The sequence below is a fragment of the Camellia sinensis genome, chromosome 11, assembly GCF_055761805.1.
Source record: "Camellia sinensis isolate YWXY chromosome 11, ASM5576180v1, whole genome shotgun sequence".
NCBI classification, from domain to species: domain Eukaryota; kingdom Viridiplantae; phylum Streptophyta; class Magnoliopsida; order Ericales; family Theaceae; genus Camellia; species Camellia sinensis.
The window spans coordinates 11,619,360-11,642,821 of record NC_138971.1 but is presented as its reverse complement, the minus strand read 5'-3'; the positions used below and the strand labels follow the sequence as shown (position 1 = coordinate 11,642,821).

The 23,462-nt window shown below is 34.7% G+C and overlaps 1 pseudogene across 1 annotated transcript; it reads right to left on the bottom strand.

Moving 5' to 3' along the window:
- Positions 1-4,873: 4,873 nt before the first annotated feature.
- Positions 4,874-7,133, bottom strand: LOC145802150 (phytosulfokine receptor 1 pseudogene; annotated as a pseudogene). The gene has a single exon (XR_014344536.1). The product of XR_014344536.1 is annotated as a phytosulfokine receptor 1 pseudogene (transcript).
- Between the last annotated feature and the right edge of the window lie 16,329 nt (positions 7,134-23,462).

Genomic DNA, 23,462 nt, shown 5'->3' with positions numbered 1-23,462 from the left:
ATGAGTGATTTCTTCACTATAATCTTCTGGTGGATCATTCTGTTGGGGAATAGACATCATATGAATAGAACTACTCCATTCTGGAGGTGGTACTCTTCCTAAATTAAAGTTAGACATTTTCTTTAACAGAGTTTTCATAAATTCATTATCCTGTTTGTCAGAACGTAACTTCAAATTAGTTACTTCTAAGGGTGGTTTTACATTAATAGGTTGAATAACAGGTTCTGTTGGAACAAATTGACGATCTTTAAAATGGTCAATTGATTCTTCAATTCTGGTTAATTGTTTACCAACTGTTTGAAAATACAAATTAGTATAATTGTTCTGTTTCATGATTGGTAGAATATCTTTTCGTTGGATTATTTCTCTTTGAGATGTGTTTGATGGAATTTCCACATATGCTGTTGTCATTAAAGGTTATAGAGTCGTAGTTCATGTCAATTCAAATTTTTACATAAATTTAAAATTAAATTAGATGAAAATTTAAAGAATGGTTAGAGATGTTCTTACAATTTACAAATATCTCATTTTTTGTTGTGTGATGGCACCAAACTCTTTTACTCGACATCTTTTGTATATCTATTTTTGCTCATTACCAATCAATGCTAAAATTTTCTTTTGTCCAAATTTAACGTTTGAGAATATATTTTTTTAGTATGACACAAAAAAATTATTAAAAATATAAATCATCTTCATACGTCTTTTTTAAGTGCTAAAATAAAAAATTATCATAACATTTTATAATAATTTTATGTATAAATTTTTTATTTGTGCAACACTACTCTTTTTGTACCATAGAATAATCCCAAAAGGGTCAAATGTGTCCAATTAGCAGTGTTTTGTTTGGGGCTCCCCAACCATTTGTATGGGCCTTCTAGGGTCCAAATAAGCAGGGATGGAACTAGGAGAAGACTATAGGGGGCCATAGCCCCCTGTTTCTATGAAAATTATTCACCTTGCTTGTTTTTTATTTTTCAAAAACACTTTTCAGAAAATTCTACTTTCTTATTTTTTGTATTTTTTTGTTTTTATTGAAATTTTTTTCATATTTTAAGCAATTTTTTTTTTTAATTTTTAGACACACCTAACATAAATACACATAAAAAGTATAATTTTTATAAAAAAAATCTTTTAAAAATTCACTAAATATCAAAAATACAAAAAAAAAAAAAAACGAGAATTCAGTATATTTTTCTTATTTTTATGTATTTATTAATTTTTTAAAATATTTTTTCACAAATTTTTTACCTTTTAGATACATCTAAGTAAGGTGCATTCAAAAAAGTAAAAAAAAATGCTTAAAATTTTAAAAATATTCACTAAAAACAAAAAAACTCGAAAAACAAAAAACTCAATTTTCAAAAAATTTAATCTAAAAAACTCAAACCAAACATACAGATTGTTTGCCATAGAATTTTAAATATATATATATATATATATATCATTTTATATATAAAATGGGCCCCCAGTATAAAAAATATATATGTCATCCTTCTTTCATGTTGAATTCTCTTTCTTACATATAAAAAAAAACTTATTCATCTTATTAAAAATTGCTTCTATGGTATTTAATTTTTTTTTATGTATATATATTTTATATATCATATATACATACATGTGTGTTTTATGTATATGGTGAATTTTTTTTTTTTTTTTTTTTTTGGCCCGTCTAGTAATGAAATCCTAATTCTGTCCCAACAAATAAGCCAATACATAGCTTTGATTACGGGTTAGCAACCTATTGTATTAGATCTTATTCGTATCTTGTCACGTCAAGTTGATATAATAATTACCTTAATATTAATTCAACTCGTTTATTATTTCATGTTATCATATTGTGTTATTTTCAATGCATGTCTTATTCGCATCCTGTTAATATGCTTAATTAAAAATTTAACTGTATGAAAAGAATAAAAATTTTACTCACAAAATAAAGTTAATGAAGTTATTCTTTATTGAATAAAATTATTCATAAGAATATTTTATATCAATTCAACCTTATTTTCTTAATTTACATTATATCCTATTATTATTATGCTTTTTACTAAATTAACTATATAATGGTAGACAAAACACATTATCTTGAATTAAAACTATATTTATTAGCTTTAAAATCTTACTTTATATATATTTTTTAATAAGGTAGATCGAGTTATATAAGGGATTAAAAAAGGTTTGGCTTCTTTTAAGGTGGTTATTTCAATTTGAGAGAGCGTTTGGATTTGATATGCCAATTTTGAGATCGATTTAAACAATTCGAACCGTTCAATTTTTAAAACTCATTAAGTAAAATATCCAAATAAAAATAAAGATGATCGAATTACTGAAATCAATATTACAATGGACCAAACCCATTAAAAAATGCCATGGCACCCTCTAATGAAAATTATATTAAAAAGTGTAACTAAATTTTTATTGAAAAAATCATTTGTGTCAACTTTATATTATGCAAGTTTGACACTAATTTGACTTATTTAATTGAGTCATATCAATATATATATTTATATATTCATGCCGAAAAATAGTCAACTCTAAGCTGCTTCTTTCGCATACAATTTGAGTCGTGCTATCATGTCAAAAATTCTAACCCTTAGAGTTGATAAAGTATAGACATGATGTTTTAGGCTAATCCCACCAAAGTATATTGAATGCATAGAGTTGAATCTAAATGGATTTTGGTCTATTTTGAGAAGTACAAAAAACGTTAATTTTTTGTTGTTTTTTTATAAAATATAAAATAATAAAGAGATAATGTGATCAAAATAATTCGATAAATCTATAAGTTGGCTTTTTTCTTAATTGTCAAAATAAGCCTTAATTGATTATTTGGGCCTTTTAGACCCAATGGACTTGTTCTAATAGTAGGCAAGCTTTGGGTTGGATAATGCAGTCTGGGGTTATTTTATCTATGGGCTTTGAGTTTAGTAATAATTTGGGCCTTTTAGCCCCATTGAGCTTGTTTCAAAAGAAGGTAAGATTGGGTTGAATAATGCAGTCCGGGTCTATAAAAAATATCTCTGTTCAAAGGCCCAAAAAAATGAGAGGGAATTGTTATTTATTGGGTTGCCGAATAAAACTTTCCCTGTCTAAAATAATAATAATAATAATAAAATTCTTATTTAAAGTCTCAACAAAATTAAAACCATCCTTGTCCAAATGTCCTCAGTAGTAAAAGTGGTAAAATATATAATAATTACAGTAATTATTAAATAACAAATTTTATAATGTATAATTAAATAATATTATGAAAAATAGGTTAAAAGTTAATTTTTTGAACTTTTTTGTTAAGAAAACGTGTAAAAAAGTAGAGAAATAATATGATCTAAAAGAGATTAAAAGTAAAAAAATGCTTTTAACATCTATCCCAAATATTATGAATACAAATTTTATAATGAGATTTTGGCTAAGGAAATGAAAACTATTTTCAAAATATATACAACCAAATAACTTTTGAATTTTCAAATTTTTAAAAATTATTTTCAAAATATATGCAATCAAATAAAATTTTAAATTTTAGTAAGCTTTTTTGGGCGAATTACACCGTCTTTGTAGTTTGGAACTCGTGTCATTTTGATTCTTGACTTTTCAATTGTGATACATTTGATTCTGAATTTTGAATCTTATTTCAAACAAGAACAATTAAAGATATTTCCTTTACAAACGGTCTATTTCAAGAGTAAAATTATCATACAACTTATTTTGTGTTGATTAACTTGTATGCTGTTTGAAATGTAATGATCTTTTTTTTTTATGAAAATACTGGAACTCTTGGTCATAAAGTTCTATTTGGTTTGATTTTCATAATCTATTTTTAGAAAAAATTTCTAAGAAACGAAAAATTGAATTGGTGAAAAAATTAAAAATACATTATTTTTATATAATTTTATATTTTGGAATGGTAGAAATAAATTTTTAAATTAATTTTTTATGTATTTATTTTTGTTAAATTAGTTTACATTTTTTCGAAAGTCAAACATAACGACAACTTTAATATCATTATTAAACTAATCCATTAAATCAAAAAATCTAAAATTAAAAATATTTCATACATTAAATATATCAATTACACATTAAAATCACCCATTACATTACATGATAATCATCTAAAAATATCTGTTAATAACAAAAATAATCATCTATTACATTATGGCCATGTTTGTTTGGGCGGACTGGATTAGCATTCCCATGACTAATAATCCTAGGATAACCAATCCGTTGGATTATGTATCCTATCTTAACTAATAGTAAGTGTAAAATAATTAATCCGTACTTGAATTGTTTAACCAAACATCGGATTAATAATTTTATTGGACTATTAGTCCAATCCCAAGCTCATGTCTACCCAAACAAACATGGCCTATAACTATAAAAAAACCCATTATATGATCATTATTCAAACATATAATAAAATTAATTTAGTAAAAAAATAAAAATGTAAAAGATTTATTATTTTTATATAATTTTATCTTTGATGAGTAGAAATAATTTTTAAAAAATCAAAAATAACTTCTTAATATTTATTTTTGTTAAATTAATTTCTTTTTTTGCAAAAGTAAAAAATAACATATATCTTCTTTCTAACGGAATCTCATCGTTACTGGACTCCTGAAACTTTTACAACTTCCAACTTAAAACCAGCAATAATACAAAGACTCAGTTAAAACCAGCAACAATACAGAGCCTCTCTCTCTCTCTCTCTCTCTCTCTCTCTCTCTCTCTCTCTCTCAAATTACTGTTTTAAGGAGATCCCAATCACATATGCTTTATGTTTGGAGATTACTCTTTGGAGTACTCCCTATTATAATATACACACGCAAAATCGAAGCCACCATAAATTCCATTACGAACCAGTTAAGTAGAATCGAAAGAAGTAGAAACTTATAACAGAGTAATGCCATCAAAATTGAAAACCATTTTTGCATGGAAAATATTACAACAAATATGATCCTGTCCCATGGACAAACAAAAATAATCCACATTTTCTCACAATTATCTTGAATCGTTCAAGTATTTTAATCATCATATCAATGGTTCCTTCACGTTCCTTCTTTTATATATCGTGGGACCTCTCTGTGAAATCTCTCTAAAATTTAACTCAAAGGTTATTTTTTGAAAAATGTTAATTTGTTTAGAACAAACAAGAACATAACAGCAACAGTTGTCCCAAATCCAGTCCCAAATCCCATCCCAAATGACATTTTGACAATAATCTCTCCCCACATCGACTTGCTAGGAGAGATTACTTGAGGAACTAGATTACTAATCGGAAACGGGGACGAAAGTTTACCACTACGTAGACCTAGGTTGCCTTCAAAGCTCGAGTTTGGAAAGGTTTCAAACTGCCCTCCCGTAGGGATTGTCCCGTACAATTGATTGTAAGCAACATTGAACTTGGATAGAAAGCTGAGATTTACCAACGAAAGAGGTATAGCTCCGGATAGATAGTTGTGGGACAAATCCAAAATCTCTATGTTTGTCATACCAGACAAATCCTCTGGAATGTTTCCAGATAAATTGTTGCATTTTAAGTCCAAACAATGCAATTTTTTTAGGTTCCCAAACTCGGGCCAGATGGATCCTGTGAGAAAGTTATTGCTGAGGTCAAGTGTCGGTGGAAACCTCCAAATTTGATTATATTGCAACCTGCTAACGCTCGTGACTCGTTCGATGACATATGGGAATGGCAAGCCTAGAGAAGGGTCTTCCGGTAAGACTTCCCTGGAGATGAAGCACTCTAACCTAATCAAGTTCTTTGGTATCTCCCCGGTAAAAGAGTTGTTCGACAAGTCAATGAAAAACAGAAACTCAAAATTACAACCATGGAGGAATTGTTCCATCCAATTGATTCCCCGATAAATCCAACGATTGCAAATTTGTTAAACCTCTCAACCACTGGGGGAACACACCAGTGAGTCTGCAATTGCCGATAAGAAAGCCTTCAAATTTTTAAACCCTAGACTGGGACAGGAAGGCAATTGTTCACCATGAAAACTAGAGGTAAGAGCCAAAATAGTCAAGTTCTGGCGATGCTGCAAGATATCAAGGGCAGCTGAGAGGTTAAAAATGGTCGAATTCGATAATGAAAGCCTAGAGAGGCCATGAAAATTCCTAAAGCTTTCGGGGATTTGCCCGGTAAAGTTGTTTCCTGCAAGACCGATTATTTTCAGTCGCGGGCAGAGTGGGAGATTATCAGGAATTGGCCCGGTGAATTGATTACCGGTTAAGCTGAGCGAAACCAGACGGATCATTTCAGAACAATTCAAATCAATTACACCATTCAAAAAATTGTTTCTCAAAACTAGTGAAGTAATAGTCCTAGAATTCGCCAGAGAACTGGGAATTCTACTGGAAAAATTATTGGATTCAGTGAAAAATTCTTGTAACTTTGCAAATCCACGAAAAACATCTGGGATAGGCCCTGAAAACGAATTCCATGATATATCCAAATGAACAAGATCAGAGAGATTACCAATTCCGCTGCTGAGCTCACCTGAAAACCGATTATACTGAATACCCAACTGGTTCAATCTCGGTAGCCGGAAAATATCCTCCGGTATATCTCCGGCGAGAGAATTTTGACCAAGCCAGAGGTGTTCTAACGAGCTGCAATTCCCAAACCCGGATGGAATTCTACCAAAGAAGTGATTCACCGCAAAATCAATGATCCGAATTCGAGTTGAATTGATACAAATCCCGACAAGAACGGAGCCTTCGAATGAATTAGCAGAAATGTCGAAGATCTCGAGAAAAGAGAGGTTGATACTCATCGGAATTGAACCAGAGAAATCGTTTTTGCTGAGGTCGACGACTTATAGATTCGGCAGTTGAAACAGAGATGGAGGAAGAGAGCCTCCAAGGAAATTGATAGAGAGGTTTAGGGTTCTGAGTTGGTCTAAACCAGTGAAAGTAGTTTGGTTGAGTTTGCCAGCTAATATCTTCCCCGAGAGTTCCAATTTCATAACCCTACCGGAATCGATAGGATCGTTGAAGAAACCGAGTGAAGAAGATGAATTGCAGGTGATTCCTGACCAGTTACAGCAATTTGAGGTTCCCCAACCATTGATAGTTCCTGAATCTAATCCAATCAAGAAAGCCTCCAAAGCCTTGAGATCGTTCGAATTGCATGTAAGGTGTTAATGTATTATATTAATATGTATTATATTAATGTATCCTAATATTATATTAACATGTATATATTATATACACATATAGCTGTATCATACTAATGCATATATTAATATATCATATATAGCTATAGGATGCCAGAGCAGTGCCTTCGCTTTCGGCTGCTTTATCTTATTTTATGTTCTGCTTTCATAATGATGTTGTATCAAACAACTCCTATAAATGGAGTCCCTTCTTACACTTTCAGATACATTCAATACAAGAGTTTTCTTACTCTCTCAATATCACTCTCTTATTTGTTTCATGGTATCAGAGCACAGGTGTATTGCCTAGTCTCTTTTGCATCGCATTTTTATTTTGAGCAAATTGTTGCATATCTCGTCCTTATCTAAATTACAGATTGGACCACACCAAAACCTTCGTCTCCTCACGACGAATCCAACGCCACCAGATTCATCATCATCCGACGTTCCACGCGCCTCCACGCGCCGCCAGAACTTTCATCCACGCGTCTCCTCGCCTCTCAGACGCGCTCTACGCGCCTCACACTTGCCCTGTGCTATCGTGCGCCGCGGCCTCATCTGCTAACGTAAGCCGCGTGTTTTTGATGTCAGCTGACGTCAGCCCTGGCTGCTTCCGTGCGCCGCTTGCTACCTCCGCTATCGTGCGCCGCGCCTGTCTGTGCTAACGTGCGCCGCGCCTGTGACACAGCAGTGACGTCATCTTTGACCAGATTGTGACGTCATCTTTGACCAGAATTGTTGACCAACTTTGACCAGCCAATTTAGTGCCTTCTGGTCATCTTTTTTTTGGTCCGTTCACTCATTTCCCACTGATTTCGACCCTCTACATTCACTGGTAACCTCAGATTTTTCAGATTCGGCTTCGATAGTACTGCTTTTTTCTCATGGATCGCTTGGACTCCTCCAACCACCCTATTTCCGTTGTTCTTGACGGAACTAACTATGTCTTATGGGCACAAGCTATGTCTGGGTTTCTCAAAGGAAAGAAACTTTGGCGCATCATCACTGGAGATGTGTGCAAACCCATCCCAGCCACCACAGAATCCGCTGCCACCACGGACTCCGTTGCCAAATATGTTGACCGTCTAGAGGATTGGGATAGCAAAAATTATCAGATCATCACTTGGCTCCGTAATACTTCTATTACTTCTATCAGCCTTCAGTTTGGTCGGTTCCAACTTGACTCTGCTTCCTCTCCAGCCAAAGCCATCTGGGATTTTTTACAAGAACGCTACCAGACTACTGGCCTTGCTCACCAATATCAGCTTCTGAGTCAACTTCACCGTATGCGCCAAGACACAACTCAAACCATTAATGATTTCCTCTCACAAATGTATTATGTTTGGGATCAACTCGCTCTCTCTGAACCTCCCTGGGATTGTACTAAGGATGCTGCCTTGTTCACTACTTACCGTGACCAACAACGCTTGGTTCAGTTTCTCATGGCTCTCACTTCCCGTTTTGAGCCAGTCCGCGCATCTCTCCTTCATCGCACTCCTTTACCCACTCTTGAGCAAGCAATTTCTGAACTACTGTCAGAGGAAACCAGGTTTGGTACTCTCCATCCACACCCTGTGGACTCTGTTCTTGCTACTCCCCAGCTTCGAAGTTCTCCTTCACCATCTTCCCCACAGAAGACACCTATCTGCAACTACTGTCACAACCGCAGTCTTCCATCGACTCATCTTCTGGTTAATTGTCCGGTTCGTCTTTGTCGGTTTTACAACAAGACTGGTCCTGATCATCTCCAGCATGATTGCTTCCGCAACCCTGCCCGTGCCTCTCGCAATGGTCCCTCCCCCGGGCATTTTTCCCGCAACAACTCTCACCGTTCTGGGACTCCGTCTAAACCCATGCCTGCTCCACGCACTGCTGCTGCTGCCTCAGAGGATTTACCTACCTCTGTCCCTATAGATCCTTCCACTCCAGTCTTCTCTCACACAGATGTTGAAGCCCTGTTTCACAATTGGCAGAATTCTGGTACTCCTCCATCTCCTGCTTTGTCTGTCACCGCGGGTAACACTTCCTGGTACTTTGACTCCGCTTGTTGTAATCACATGACCTTTGACCCTACTATTTTTACTCATCTCTCTTCTACTTCTCCTGTTCCTTCTATCCATACTGCTGATGGGTCTCTTCTATCTGTAAGTCATGTTGGTTCTGTTTCCACCTCTCACTTATCTTTATCTCATGTCTATCTTATGCCTGCTCTCACTTTAAATCTTATATCCATTAGTCAATTATGTGAGTATGGTCTAACTATTACCTTTTTCCCTACTGGTTGTTTGGTGCAGGACCCTCGGACGGGGCAAACTCTTGGGATCGGCCGTAAGCATGGACATCTCTACGAACTTATCCATCTTCATGTTCCGGATTCCTCTCAGATCACAGCTCCTACCACTGCTACCACTGCTCCTCCTTTATCTCCTTTTCAGCTTTGGCACTGTTGTTTAGGCCATCTTTCTGTTAGTCGTTTAAAATTTTTAATTTCTCGTGGTCATTTAGGTCCTGTAAGTTCTGATGCTTTAGATTGTGTGTCCTGTCAACTTGCCAAACAACCTGCTTTGTCGTTTAATAAAAGTGACTCTGTTTCTCTTGCACCATTTGATCTCATCCATTCTGATATTTGGGGACCCTCTCCTACTCCCACTATGGGCGGCGCCCGCTATTTTGTTGTTTTTGTAGATGATTTTTCTCGTTTTACATGGTTGTTTCTTATGAAAAATCGATCTGAGCTCAAACAACTTTATTACAATTTTGCTGCAATGGTTAAAACACAATTTTCTAAAACTATTAAACTTTTTCGTTCCGACAATGCCATGGAATATAAAGATTTTGACTTTCTTTCTTTCCTTCAGAGTCATGGTACTCAACCTCATCGATCCTGTCCCGGCACGTCTCAACAAAATGGACGTACTGAACGGAAACATCGGCATATTCTCGACACTACTCGCGCTCTTCTTTTGTCTTCCTCTTGTCCGGAACATTTTTGGGGAGAGGCAGCTCTCACTGCTGCTTACACTATCAATTGTATCCCTACCCCTGTCATTCATAATCACACTCCTTATGAGCGTCTGCATGGCACCCGTCCCCCCTACACCAACCTTAGAGTCTTTGGCTCTGCCTGTTTTGTTCTTCTCCAACCTCATGAATGTACCAAACTTGAACCTCGTTCCCGCCTTTGTTGCTTCTTGGGGTATGGTATTGAACATAAAGGGTATCGTTGTTGGGATCCTCTCTCCCAACGACTTCGTATCTCTCGTCATGTGGTCTTTTGGGAACACAAAATGTTTTCCTCTCTCTCTGCCTTCCGTTTGTCCATTCCCTCACCCTCTCTTTTTTTTACTGACCCTTCCACAGATCTATTTTCTGATGACCTTACTCCACCACCCTTGCCAGCCTCTCTCGAGTTTTCTGATACGGTTGCTCCACCGTCCTTGCCAACCTCTCTCGAGATCGCCTTGCCTACCGGTTCGTCCCCTGCACCTGCTCCCTCTGATGGTCCTGCTCTTGCTCCATCGGGATCCTCCCTTCCTGCTGAGTCTCTTCCTCTGGCTCCTCCTCCCTCTGCTCGACCACATCGGGTAACCCAACCTTCTACTCGTCTTCGTGACTTTATTGTTGGTTCTACTGCTTTTTCTACTTATGAACCGACCTCCTATCGTGAGGCTCGCTCTAATCCTCTTTGGCAGCAAGCTATGACTGATGAATTGCAGGCTTTAGACAAAACTCATACTTGGGACATTGTTGATCTTCCTCCTGGCAAGACTGTCATTGGCTGCAAATGGGTATACAAAATCAAGACTTGTTCTGATGGATCTATTGAGCGCTACAAAGCTCGCCTTGTTACAAAAGGCTTCAATCAAGAATATGGTATTGATTATGAGGAGACCTTTGCTCCTGTTGCTCGTCTCACCTCTGTTCGCAACTTGATTGCTGTTGCTACCGCTCGACAATGGGATCTTTATCAACTGGACATGAAAAATGCTTTTCTTAATGGTGTTCTTCTCGAGGAGGTCTACATGCAACCTCCCCCTAGGTCTGCTTATCTCCCGCATCAAGTCTGCAAACTTCGGCGTGCTTTATATGGTCTCAAACAAGCTCCCCGTGCTTGGTTTGCCAAGTTCAGCTCCACTATTCAGAAATGTGGTTTCACCTCCAGCTCTTATGATACTGCTCTTTTTATCCGAAAAATAGCTCAAGGGACCACCCTGCTTTTACTTTATGTAGATGACATGATTATCACCGGTGATGATATCGATGGTATTCTTCGCCTTAAACAGTTTCTTAGCCATCATTTCGAGATGAAAGATCTTGGTCCTCTCAGCTATTTCTTGGGTCTTGAAATCTTCCATGATTCTACGGGTTCTTTTCTCTCACAGGCTAAGTATACCTCTGATCTTCTTACACGTGCTGGTCTTACGGATTGCAAGACTGCCTCTACTCCCCTGGAACCTCAGAGTCGTCTTACACCTCTTGATGGCACTCTTCTCTCTGATGCTACACTCTATCGTCAGCTGGTTAGCAGTCTTGTCTATTTCACAGTTACTCGTCCTGATATTGCCTATGCCGTTCATATTGTCAGCCAGTTTTTGTCGGCTCCTTGTACCTCTCATTATGCTGCCTTGCTTCGTATCCTTCGGTATCTCAAAGGCACCCTGTTTCATGGTCTTCATTATTCCGCCCGCTCATCTATTCAGCTTCGTGCTTTCTCAGATGCTGATTGGGCTAGCGATCCTACTGACCGGCGCTCTACTACTGGGTTCTGCTTTTTTCTGGGTGATTCTCTTATTTCTTGGCGCAGCAAGAAACAATCTGTTACTGCTCGTTCCAGTACCAAGGCCGAATACCGTGCTCTTGCTGATGCTACTCAAGAACTTCTCTGGCTTCATTGGCTCCTCGCTGACATGGGTGTTACCCCCTCTGGTGCTACTGACCTCTTTTGTGACAATCACAGTGCTCTTTAAATTGCTCACAATGATGTTTTTCATGATCGCACCAAGCACATTGAGATTGACTGCCATTTTATTCGTCAACACGTCACTCGTGGTACTGTCCATCTCCATCCGATTTCTTCTGTTGATAAACCTGCTGATATTTTCACCAAAGCTCATTCTCCTGGCTGCTTCGTTAAACTTGTCTCCAAACTCCAGTTGGTTGATGTTTGTCTTCCTTGAGTTTGAGGGGGGCTGTTAATGTATTATATTAATGTATCCTAATATTATATTAACATGTATATATTATATACACATATAGCTGTATCATACTAATGCATATATTAATATATCATATATAGCTATAGGATGCCAGAGCAGTGCCTTCGCTTTCGGCTGCTTTATCTTATTTTATGTTCTGCTTTCATAATGATGTTGTATCAAACAACTCCTATAAATGGAGTCCCTTCTTACACTTTCAGATACATTCAATACAAGAGTTTTCTTACTCTCTCAATATCACTCTCTTATTTGTTTCATAAGGTTTTGGGAATTCGAAACTCGAACTGGTGAAGATAACACAAGAAGGAAAATGAGGATTACCCACAACTCCAATACACCCATCTTAGAGAAACAATTACTATGCGCTTGAGAGGGAGAGAGAGAGAGTCAGGTTCCAGAAGAAGATGAATTGTGAAGTGGGTTTTGTTTGTTTCGGAATTTTTGTTGATAAAACGAACAAGAATTGATGAGAGAGATAGGGATGGATGGTTTTTGGTTGGGAGAGAGAGCGAAGCAGTACAAGAGGGTGTGAAAGAGGGAAAATTATTTATGAATTTTTTGACGAGAGAGATAGGGATGGATGGGTCTTGTCATGTTGGTTTGAATTTGCGAAATTAGTTTTTGAAAGTTTTGTTGAAAAAATAAATACTACATTAAAATATATTTTTAAAATTATTTATCTCCTATGATAAAATTGTATAAAAATATTAAGTATTTTTAATTTTTTCTTGAAATTAATTTTTTATTTTTTTTAAAAGGACAAATTTCAAATACACTTCTGAAATTTGCATAAAATATGATTTTTGTCCTATGATTTTGAAAATTATATCTGGCCCTTTTACAATTTTTAATTTAAAAACCATACGAATAATGTGACATCATCTGTTAGTACACTAGTATGTACATTAATTGGTACATATAGCATTATTCATAATAAATAGCTTATTTTATCAATAAATCATTGAGTCAATTAATAATTTTTTAATGATATTAGAAATTTATTTCAATTAATAGTTTAGGTAATATTATCATTGTATAGGAGAACAATTATAAATTTTATTTTCTCAATTAATTTTGTTAAGAAAAAAATTTTGATAGTGAAATTTGTAATTTTTAAAATCACAAAAAAAAAAATGTATTTTAAACAAATTTTAAAAAATGTATTTATATTTTACCTATTTAAAAAATTAATGAAATAAGTTTATCAAAACTAAACCAAAAGTTATGGAAGTCATGTAACGATGGAATTTTGTTAGAAAGAAAATGTTTAACTTCATCCAATGAGTGAAAAAAATAAGTTGATTGAATTGATAAAGATGGTGTTAATAAGTTGATTAGTAGCTATTTGGGATAACTTATATAAATCACATTTTTTTTTTCAAAGATTTTTTTTTAAAAAAATTATGTCAAAAAATTTTGCTTTCTCAATTGGTCTTGTGTGGATAAATTTATGAGCAAACTTCACTCTATCCTCTTGCGGTTTGGACCCAGTGTGGATTACCCCCCTAACATTTGAAAATCACCACATAACTTCCACGTGATTTATGGACCAAAGTACACGTCTAACTTCTATTAACAACAATGGTAAATTGACATTTATACCCACCCTTGTCTTTTTTATATTTTCATCTGTAAATCAAAGTATTATAACGCAGCCGGAAAAACATTTAGATCATACCTTTAGGTGATAGAATCTCGTGGGTAAATCACGTGCTTCTAAAATGCGAACAACAAACCCAGCAGTGGAGTGATACTACAAAAGGAGTATCACCCACACAAGTCACAGTGCAGAAGCTGGATCGTTCTCATATGGGAGAGAGTCAGAGAGAGAGTCAGGGAAAAAAAGTTATGGGTAAAAAACCACATAACGTATATGATATCGATATTCTTCCCATCATATCAGATGTATATAATCAAATATATAACAACCAATATCTATCGATCAATCTATTCATATCTATTGATATGATAGATATAGATATCCTAAATGGTTATCCAAATAAGTTTTGAATTAAAATTCAAACTTACATGGATAAGGTTCAAAAGGTTCAAAGGGTCATGCCACATGGGCGCCCAATTTCTAACATCTCCCACTCGCACATGAGTTGGCATGACACTACCACATCTCTATCTCAATCTCCTCAAAAATGAACAATCTCATACTAGCCAATGCACCGTGCGACTGCTACGAACACCTGCATGGGGAGCTCTGTACTAGAAACTCAAAATGAGCCAGCATAGAGATATTAACCCAAAAAGAACAGAAATAGTGTCTCATATACCCTAGACCCATCTAATTACACCGGTCCAAAAAACATCTTTAATCCCTTAAAAAGAGCATGTTCGACCCTCTCAATTCTTGCAATATATTCACACTCAATCTGCCTCTCATACAGAGCGATGTGAGTTCCCGGCAATGAATATACAACAGTAGTGTAATACTAGATGATCTTCCATTTGCCCTCATGCCATTTAGTTTAGGATTGACCGTTTTCCCAGTGATGTCCCTTAAGGCCGAATCATACATGACCGCAGGCAACATACCAAAGTAATAGAACATCAACCCCTTACCTTATGACGCAGTCAAAAGTCACAAAAGGGTACATAAATAAAAGTCATATCAATAATGACACGTAAGACTCACACGGTGAGGAAATAGGGATCCATTCTCTCACCTCATTACTCAGTCGCCAAGCACATATAGTATGAATACATGCTACGGTGGAGTAACTCTTTCAAAAGAGTGACGCCATACTCGATACACCGTACAGATATTACTCTAGTCGCTTTCTAGCGTTTAATCCGAATTCTCTATTTGCTCACCTTCCAGGCGCCAAATGAGATCTCGCATCTGGCTAATCATAACAGGCACAACATGAAAAGTGGGTACTAACATCCATGTTTGGTCCTTAACACGACCTCATCTTGGTTGTAACCAAGGCGACATGCATAGTGGATAATTTAAGCCTCTCTTGGCTCCAAATAGCGATTGCTCGTGTGAGTAAGCCAATCTTGCCTGCTGACATCATCATCTGCTAATCATTACACCACAAGAAATGTCACTTTTGGCTACCAAAATTTTGGTCGCCAAAAGTCACTTATTTAGTCGCCAAAACGATTTAGCGACCAAAATTTTTCGTCACTAAGCTCGTCGCCTTTACCCTGTCGGCGATAGTATTGGCGACTAAAATCTGTTTGGTCGCCGAAAGTGTACACATTTGGCTACTAAATTGGCTTTAGTCGGCAAAAGGTATGTTTCCGCTACTAAATATTTGGTCGCCGAAAGTACACATTTGGCTACTACTTTGAGTTTAGTCGGCAAAAGATATGTTTCTGCCACTAAATAATTGGTCGCCGAATGAGGCTTTTTGGCTACCAACCTGTTGTGGTCAGGGAAGGTATCACTTTTAGCTACTAAATAATTGGTTGCCGAAAGTACACATTTGGCTACTACTTTGAGTTTAGTTGGCAAAAGATATGTTTTTGCCACTAAAGTATTAGTCACTAAAAGTGCTACCATAATTTAAGAATAACTATTATAGACCAAACATTTTTGTCACCAATAGAATACATATTTTTAGCGACTAAGTAATTTTTGTCATTGTTACTTTTGCCCACTAAAAGTTTCATAGCCAAAAGCCTGCTCACATTCACTTCTTCATTTTTTGCCACCAAACATTTTAGTCGCCAAATGATACCATTTTTTCCCATGACTAAAAAATTTAGTGGCCAATACTTTCTCTATCTCTTTCTCAATTGTTTTAGCTACTAATTATTTGGTCGCAAAAAATTAATGGGTTATGTTTTTGCTACTAAATTCTTAGTCACCAAAACATTTGATTACATATTTAGCTACCAAAATATTTGGTGGCCAAATACTTTAACGTTTTTTTTTTTTTTTTTTTTTTTTAAATAAAATTTTCTAAACCACCTGTATCCATTATTAATACAACCTGTACCCTGTATAAACAATATAATCCATCAACGGTAAATATGTTATCAAGCATTCAACAACGGATACACACATTTTAGTTCCAACCATCCAAAAAATTAATATTGAACATCCACTTATATGTATATATATATATATATTACAAATTTCATAAGAACCAAGTCTAAGCCCACGTCAATAATTTAATTCAATACATAATACTGGAATAACCAAATTCATTGTGCACCTACAACTTTTGTACCACAACAAAAATTATATTCTGTACTGCCACAAAACTATTATGTACCACGTGCTATGTTAATTGCTACCAAATTAGCTGATATTAACTCTACCAACAAAAAATTTTGTACAAACCACTATATATACGGATAGAGATATAAAAAAAATGCCCTCCCGTACTTGTCAACAAAAACATATCCACATTTGTATGTCCAAAAACATCTGCAAAAAAGGGGGAAAAAATCATTAGTTCGGTGCGTGTAATGGCACTTCTGGACGACATATATATATCGTAATAATTTCAAACATTAAAAGACAAGGAGAGTAATATCTATTAACTAATGCAAGACATCCAAACATGAACCCATCATGAGTTCTTGTTTTAGCTTTTTTATCTCTAAATCTATCGAAGTAAATTTTACTACTTAAATGTGAAAGTAAATTGTGTAGGTATTATGAAATTACAAAAATTTTGGGTGTACTTACCATTTCATCCAAAAATTATTTGGTATAAAAATGTAAGAAAACCCATCATTAGAGTTTGTCTGGTTTCCATAAAACTCACTATGCTTATGCTTTTGTGACCTCCACGAAGCTTCCAGTTACGTTAGTTCAGTGTTTTTCTGACCTCCATGGATGGAAATTAATATGGTCTTTTTCTTCATAAAAGATTCTAATTTTCTCGATATACTCATTGAAATTTTGGAAACACTTTTCTTAAAGAAGAAACTAATTAGTAGGTTTATAGATGTAGATATGCTTCTGTTTGTGAATGAGTAATGCCTTGGGTTCTTTATAGGCTTATGGGGACGAGCTATATAAGATTATGCTTAACTATTCTTCCATTACACCATCTAATTTTGATACGTATCTTCAATACTTAGCTTCTTTAGTCCTAAGTTCCCTATTTTGTTGCTGAGGAATTATCCTCCCATCAGCCAAATCTTGAGGCCATGTTATATATATGAACTGTCTATTGTTCAACTGTTGCACATTTTGTAGTGGTGATAGTTAAACTTATCAAATACACAATTGCGCCTAAACCTTAGCTGAACTTTACAAATCCATTGTTCCAATTTCCAAAGGACTAGGTCAACAGGATATATCATTCGTCACATTTAGTTCTTGTCCTACTTACGTATCGTCTGTCCCTACATGTCACATTTATCACCGGGAAGCTTCCCGTTACGAAAAAACAGTGGTTTAGGGGCTGTTTTGCATTTTCGCCCCCCGAACCCCTTTTTTCGACAAAGTTTATGACATTTTCAACTCTAATTCCCAACGTAGGTGTCCTATTTACGTACCGTCTGTCCGTACATGTCACATTTATCACCGGGAAGCTTCTCATTACTAGAAAACAATGTTTCGGGGGCTGCTTTGCATTTTCGCCTCCCGAACCCCTTTTTTCGACTAAGTTTTATGACATTTTCAACTCTAATTCCCAACGTGGGTGTGCTATTTACGTACCGTCTGTCCCTACATGTCACATTTATCACCGGGAAGCTTCCCGTTATGAGAAAACAGTGTTTCGGGGGATGCTTTGCATTTTCGCCCCCCCCGAACCCTTTTTTTCGACTAAGTTATGACATTTTCAACTCTAATTCCCAATGTAGGTGTGCTATTCACGTACCGTCTGTCCCTACATGTCACATTTATCACCGGGAAGATTCCCGTTACAAGAAAACAGTGTTTCGGGGGTTGCTTTGCATTTTCGCCCCTCGAACCCCTTTTTTCGACTAAGTTTATGACATTTTCAACTCTAATTCCCAACGTAGGCGTCCTATTTACGTACCGTCTGTCCGTACATGCCACATTTATCACCGGGAAGCTTCCCGTTATGAGAAAACAGTGTTTCGGGGGCTGCTTTGCATTTTCGCCCCCCGAACCCCTTTTTTCGACTAAGTTTATGACATTTTCAACTCTAATTCCCAACGTAGGCGTGCTATTTACGTACCGTCTGTCCCTACATGTCACATTTATCACCGGGAAGCTTCCCGTTATGAGAAAACAGTGTTTCGGGGGCTGTTTTGCATTTTCGCCCCCGAACCCCTTTTTTCGTTAAAGTTTATGACTTTTTCAACTCTAACTCCCAACGTATGTGTCCTATTTACGTACCGTCTGTCCCAACGTGTCACATTTGTCACCGGGAAGGTTACCATTACTTTTAAACAAATATTCGAGTTACTATTCAAAATACCACTGTTGAAGTTTACATGTTACTCTAAACGAAGATTGAAATTCGCTATGTTTTTTTAACATGTTTCTACTATAGTTAATCTTAATCAAGTACATATTTTAAATACAAGTTCATTGTTAAGAAAACTCAATACCAAACTCTAGTAACTACACAAGAAATCATTAACCCCAAATAACTCAAAAATTGATGACATTTTCAACTCTTCAAGCGAACATATTTAAACAAAATAAGTGTGACATTAATGAAATTGTTCTTACCAAAAAACAAACGTCGGATGCCCAACTTAGATTCCCAAGAGTTGTGACAGTTTGGCGACTACGTTATTGAGATGCTCGACCTTTGTATTTGTCTCGTCCCTTGCCTTTTGTCCCTCCTCCCGCTCTTTCAACATCTCATTGGATAATTGAATGCGCTCCTCTCGTTCTTTCAACAGCTCATTGTAACATCTCTCGCGCTCCTCTCGCTCTTTCATTAACTCGTCATGATCCTTTTGCCGCTCCTCACGAAGTGCCTCCACCTCAGCTCGCATTGCCTCCATGTCCTTATCGTGTGCTCGCGTTACAAATATGGTAGACGGTTGTGGGCCACTCCCAAATCCAAGCAAGTACCTTTTCTTCTGTCCAAGCACTTGCCTTGAAATCTCCTCTTGTGTCAATGGCATCCCCGACTCGATGGCAGCCGCTTGTACATTGACCATCTCTTGCTGTCATTGTAAATAAATAAGACGAAAAAAACTTTGGCAACATATATGTATTATTGGGTACTAAGTACAAGAAAATATTGAATACATACATTTCTTTGTCACATACTTACATGCAGCTCACGGCATTTTGGATGGATCCAGTTATTCGTTTTCTTTGAAGTGTGGCTGTCCTCATAGAACTTTGGGAAATCCAACTCTCCATCTTTTGCTACCTGTTAACACATCAATGTATAAATCAATGACACTTTATGCACCAAATAGACAAATTTGATGCAACAGATTTTTAAACAAATTGCTGGACAGATTTGGAGACAGATTTTTAGACAGATTTGCTGCCAGATTTTCAGACAGATTTGCAGCCAGATTTGGAAATAGAGGCAGCAGTATTCTAGTTCGAAACTTGAACTCGTGAAGAGAACACGAAAGCGAAAGTGAAGATCACCCACAACTCCAACACACCCATCTCAAAGAAACAATTACTATGAGCTTGAGAGAGGGAGAGAGAGAGGGTGGTAAAGTCAGGTCTCAGAAGAACCAAGTTGCTGGGCGATGAATTGTGATCTGGGTTTTGTTAGTTTCAGTATTTTGTTGATAAAACAAAAACAAATAAGAATGGATGAGATGATGGATGGGATTTGGGTTCTGGGTTTGGGTTTGTACAAACAATCAAAGAGGAGAGTGAAACACATAGGTGAAGGAAAAAGACATGGGGAAGTTTGACTTTGGAAGAGATTTCTAAATTTCCAATCAAATAAATAATCAAATATCTTATATTTTCTCAAAAAATAATACTACGTATCATGAAATAAATATCATGAAAAATTTTATGAAACTAATCCAGAGTGATTGTATAACATACAATAAAACACTGTAAACACTATAAACTAATCCAAGGGTGGAGAATCTTCATGAAGACTTTTCATAATAGTTCTTTTATGATACCTAACATTATTGTTTACAAAAATATGAGATTTATACCCATATGAAATATTTGGTCATGTCTCCTAGGATTTTTGACAATTATAAAGACCTCTCTTATAATTTTAATAATTACAAAAATCTTTTTTATTTTTTTTTGACATTGTCAAAATTCCACTCTCCTATTAGTTTTGAGTCAAACGGTGTTAATTTGATTGTGCAAATGACTATAATACCCTTTACACCTAATATCTTTTAATTATAATTTATCTATATATTAAATTATTATTTTATTTCTCACATTTTTTTCCCTTGACTTTGTATTTTTTTTTAATTATAAGTTTTGAACTTTTATAAGTTTAAAAAAAAAAAATCAACCATTAATGAAATTAAGAAAGAATATCCATATTTCTTATTTGAATTAATTTAATAAAAATAATTTAAATGAAAGAAACAAAGATGGAGGTATAGATTTTAGATGTAATAAATAAAAAATTATTTGAGTATTTTATTATTTTCAAATAACTTATTTTTTCAAATAAAATTCTATTTTAATTAGATGTAAGAAATGATAAATTTAAATAGTTTATTATTCTCAAATAATTTCTTTATCTTTCATTTCCTATCATCTAATTTTAATTTATTGTACTTGATTAGATATTTTTCGCTTTTATAGTTATTTTTAAAAAAATTACTATTAAGGTGAGAAATATTGACTTTTTTTTAATGATAATTAAAATTTGAGAATAATATAGGATTGTGAAAAGATAAAATGATAATTTTTTTATTATATTTGAAAAATCTAGAAATCCGTTAGTTATTGATTTGTGATTATATATCAATTTTAAGCAATAAAACAATCCCAATCAAACAATCAAGACAAAATGACACAACGATTTTACGTAAAAAAACTACAATTGGACACCTCCAATTGTGATAAAAAACCACAAGTAACAGTTACAAAACAATCTACTAAGAAGACATAAAGGAATTACACAGGTATACTCTCAATTACCTAGTGAATCCACGCCCGAATTGAACCAACCCTTATGTGCCTCTTCTAACCCCGTCTTCACCTAGGAATTGTCTTGACGATGAGCCACTCTAGAATCCACCAAAGCTTCAGGCTCGAATTCTTCAGAATCCACCGAAGAACAACTTTCTCTTTTATGTAGAACAAACAAATAATCCTTTGATGTATACTCTTTAAACCATGAGTTGAATACTCAATCAAAACATCAAAGAAAACTAGCAAAATATCCCCAGATATAAACCTTAATATCCAAAAACAAGATCTGGAGCAGTAATCCTAATTTTGGATTAAAACAAATACATATAGAAATCTAGGACTGCGAAGCTCGCTCGAGCGAGAGAGTCTTCGCTCGAGCGAGAAACCAAAAATGCGTGTTTTTCATAAGTGGCTTCACTCGAGCCAAACAACTTTTGCTCGAGCGTACATTCATCATTCTCAGGTTTTTTTTTGCCAGACACAACCTTCACTCGAGCGAAAACTCCTTCACTCGAGCGAGCAAGGGCGGACATGCAACTTTGAATGCAATTTTGCATTTTGCTTCAGGGGCGCCGCCCCTCAACCCCGCCTGGGCGCTGCCCCGGACCCGCCAAAGGGCGCTACCCCCTGGACCCCCATGAGCTGACCGGGCAGCTCGATCCCCGTCATAATCAGCGAAGTGGCAATCGTGAAAGCATTAGCATCACAAATTTCTCTGCACGGTACAATTCGAATTGGATTCACATCTAACAAATTCATAGCCTCACTGAAATAAAAGTGTGAAAACAAGTACAATTGAAAGAAGTTTTGTCAAACGGGATTGCCAAGAATAAAAACCTAACAATATTTATGAGGTAACATTGTGTAATTTTTATAAGTCATTTTTTTATTGTAAATATGAATTGTTATTACGTTTATTTTTCTAAAAAAAAATTTAATACACAAATATGTTTACAAAATAAAAGATAATTTTTTGTTTTGTAAGTTGCTATGGTGTTGGGTGATACTAGCTAACATTGATGAAAGATAAAAAATGAAGAAAAAAATTGAGAAGAGAACAAATAATAATAATTAGCTTGCTTGGTTGTGTTTTTCCAAAAACACTTTTCAGAAAATTCTATTTTCTTGTTTTCCGTGTTTTTTTGTTTTTATTGAATTTTTTTTTATATTTTAAGCATTTTTTTTTTTACTTTTTAGACATACCTAACATAAATATACCTAAAAAGTAAAAAAATTGTGAAAAAAACTTTTAAAAATTCACTAAATACCAAAAATATAAAAAAAATACAAGAATTCAATACATTTTTTGTATTTTTATGTATTTATTAAAATTTTAAAATATTTTTTCACAATTTTTTTACTTTTTAGATACATCTAAGTAAAGTGTATCTAAAAAGGTAAAAAAAATGTTTAAAATTTTAAAAATATTCACTAAAAACAAAAAAACACGAAAATAAAAAAATTGAGTTTTCAAAAAATTTAATCCAAAAAACTAAAACCAAACACACTGAATAATAATAAATTATATGGTGTTTCTACTTGCTGTAGTGACACTATAAAAAAAAAATTAAATGGAAAAATAAATAGAAAGAAATAAAAAAAAATGGAAAGAGATGGATAATTTCTCCAAATATGTATTTTCATATGAAAAAAAAAATCAAATATCTATATGTATTTTTAAATTTTTATTCAAACTCTAATTTCTCAAAATAATTATTTATAAGATCGGTGATCTTTTTAAAAAAATAAAACATCTTTTATACTTTGTATCGTAATTTTCAAATAATGATTGTATTTAATTTAGTATAAGGTTTAATAGTGATCAATTTATTAGCTTCTTTTTTTTTTTTTTTAAGATAAGGCAATATTTGGTTATTCTACTATATATATACATTTGTCTTAACAATTTAGAAATTTTTAAAATGTTGTATAGAATTTAATAATTTTGTTTTTATTAAAATAATGTAGAAGTCTTTACTATTTTTTTATAAAACTTCAGGAAAGGTGAGTGAAATTTACTATTTGAATATATAAGGACAATCTTGCAATTTTTTACTCATAGTACATGATGTCAGCATGACATCAGCATATTCTGTTAAA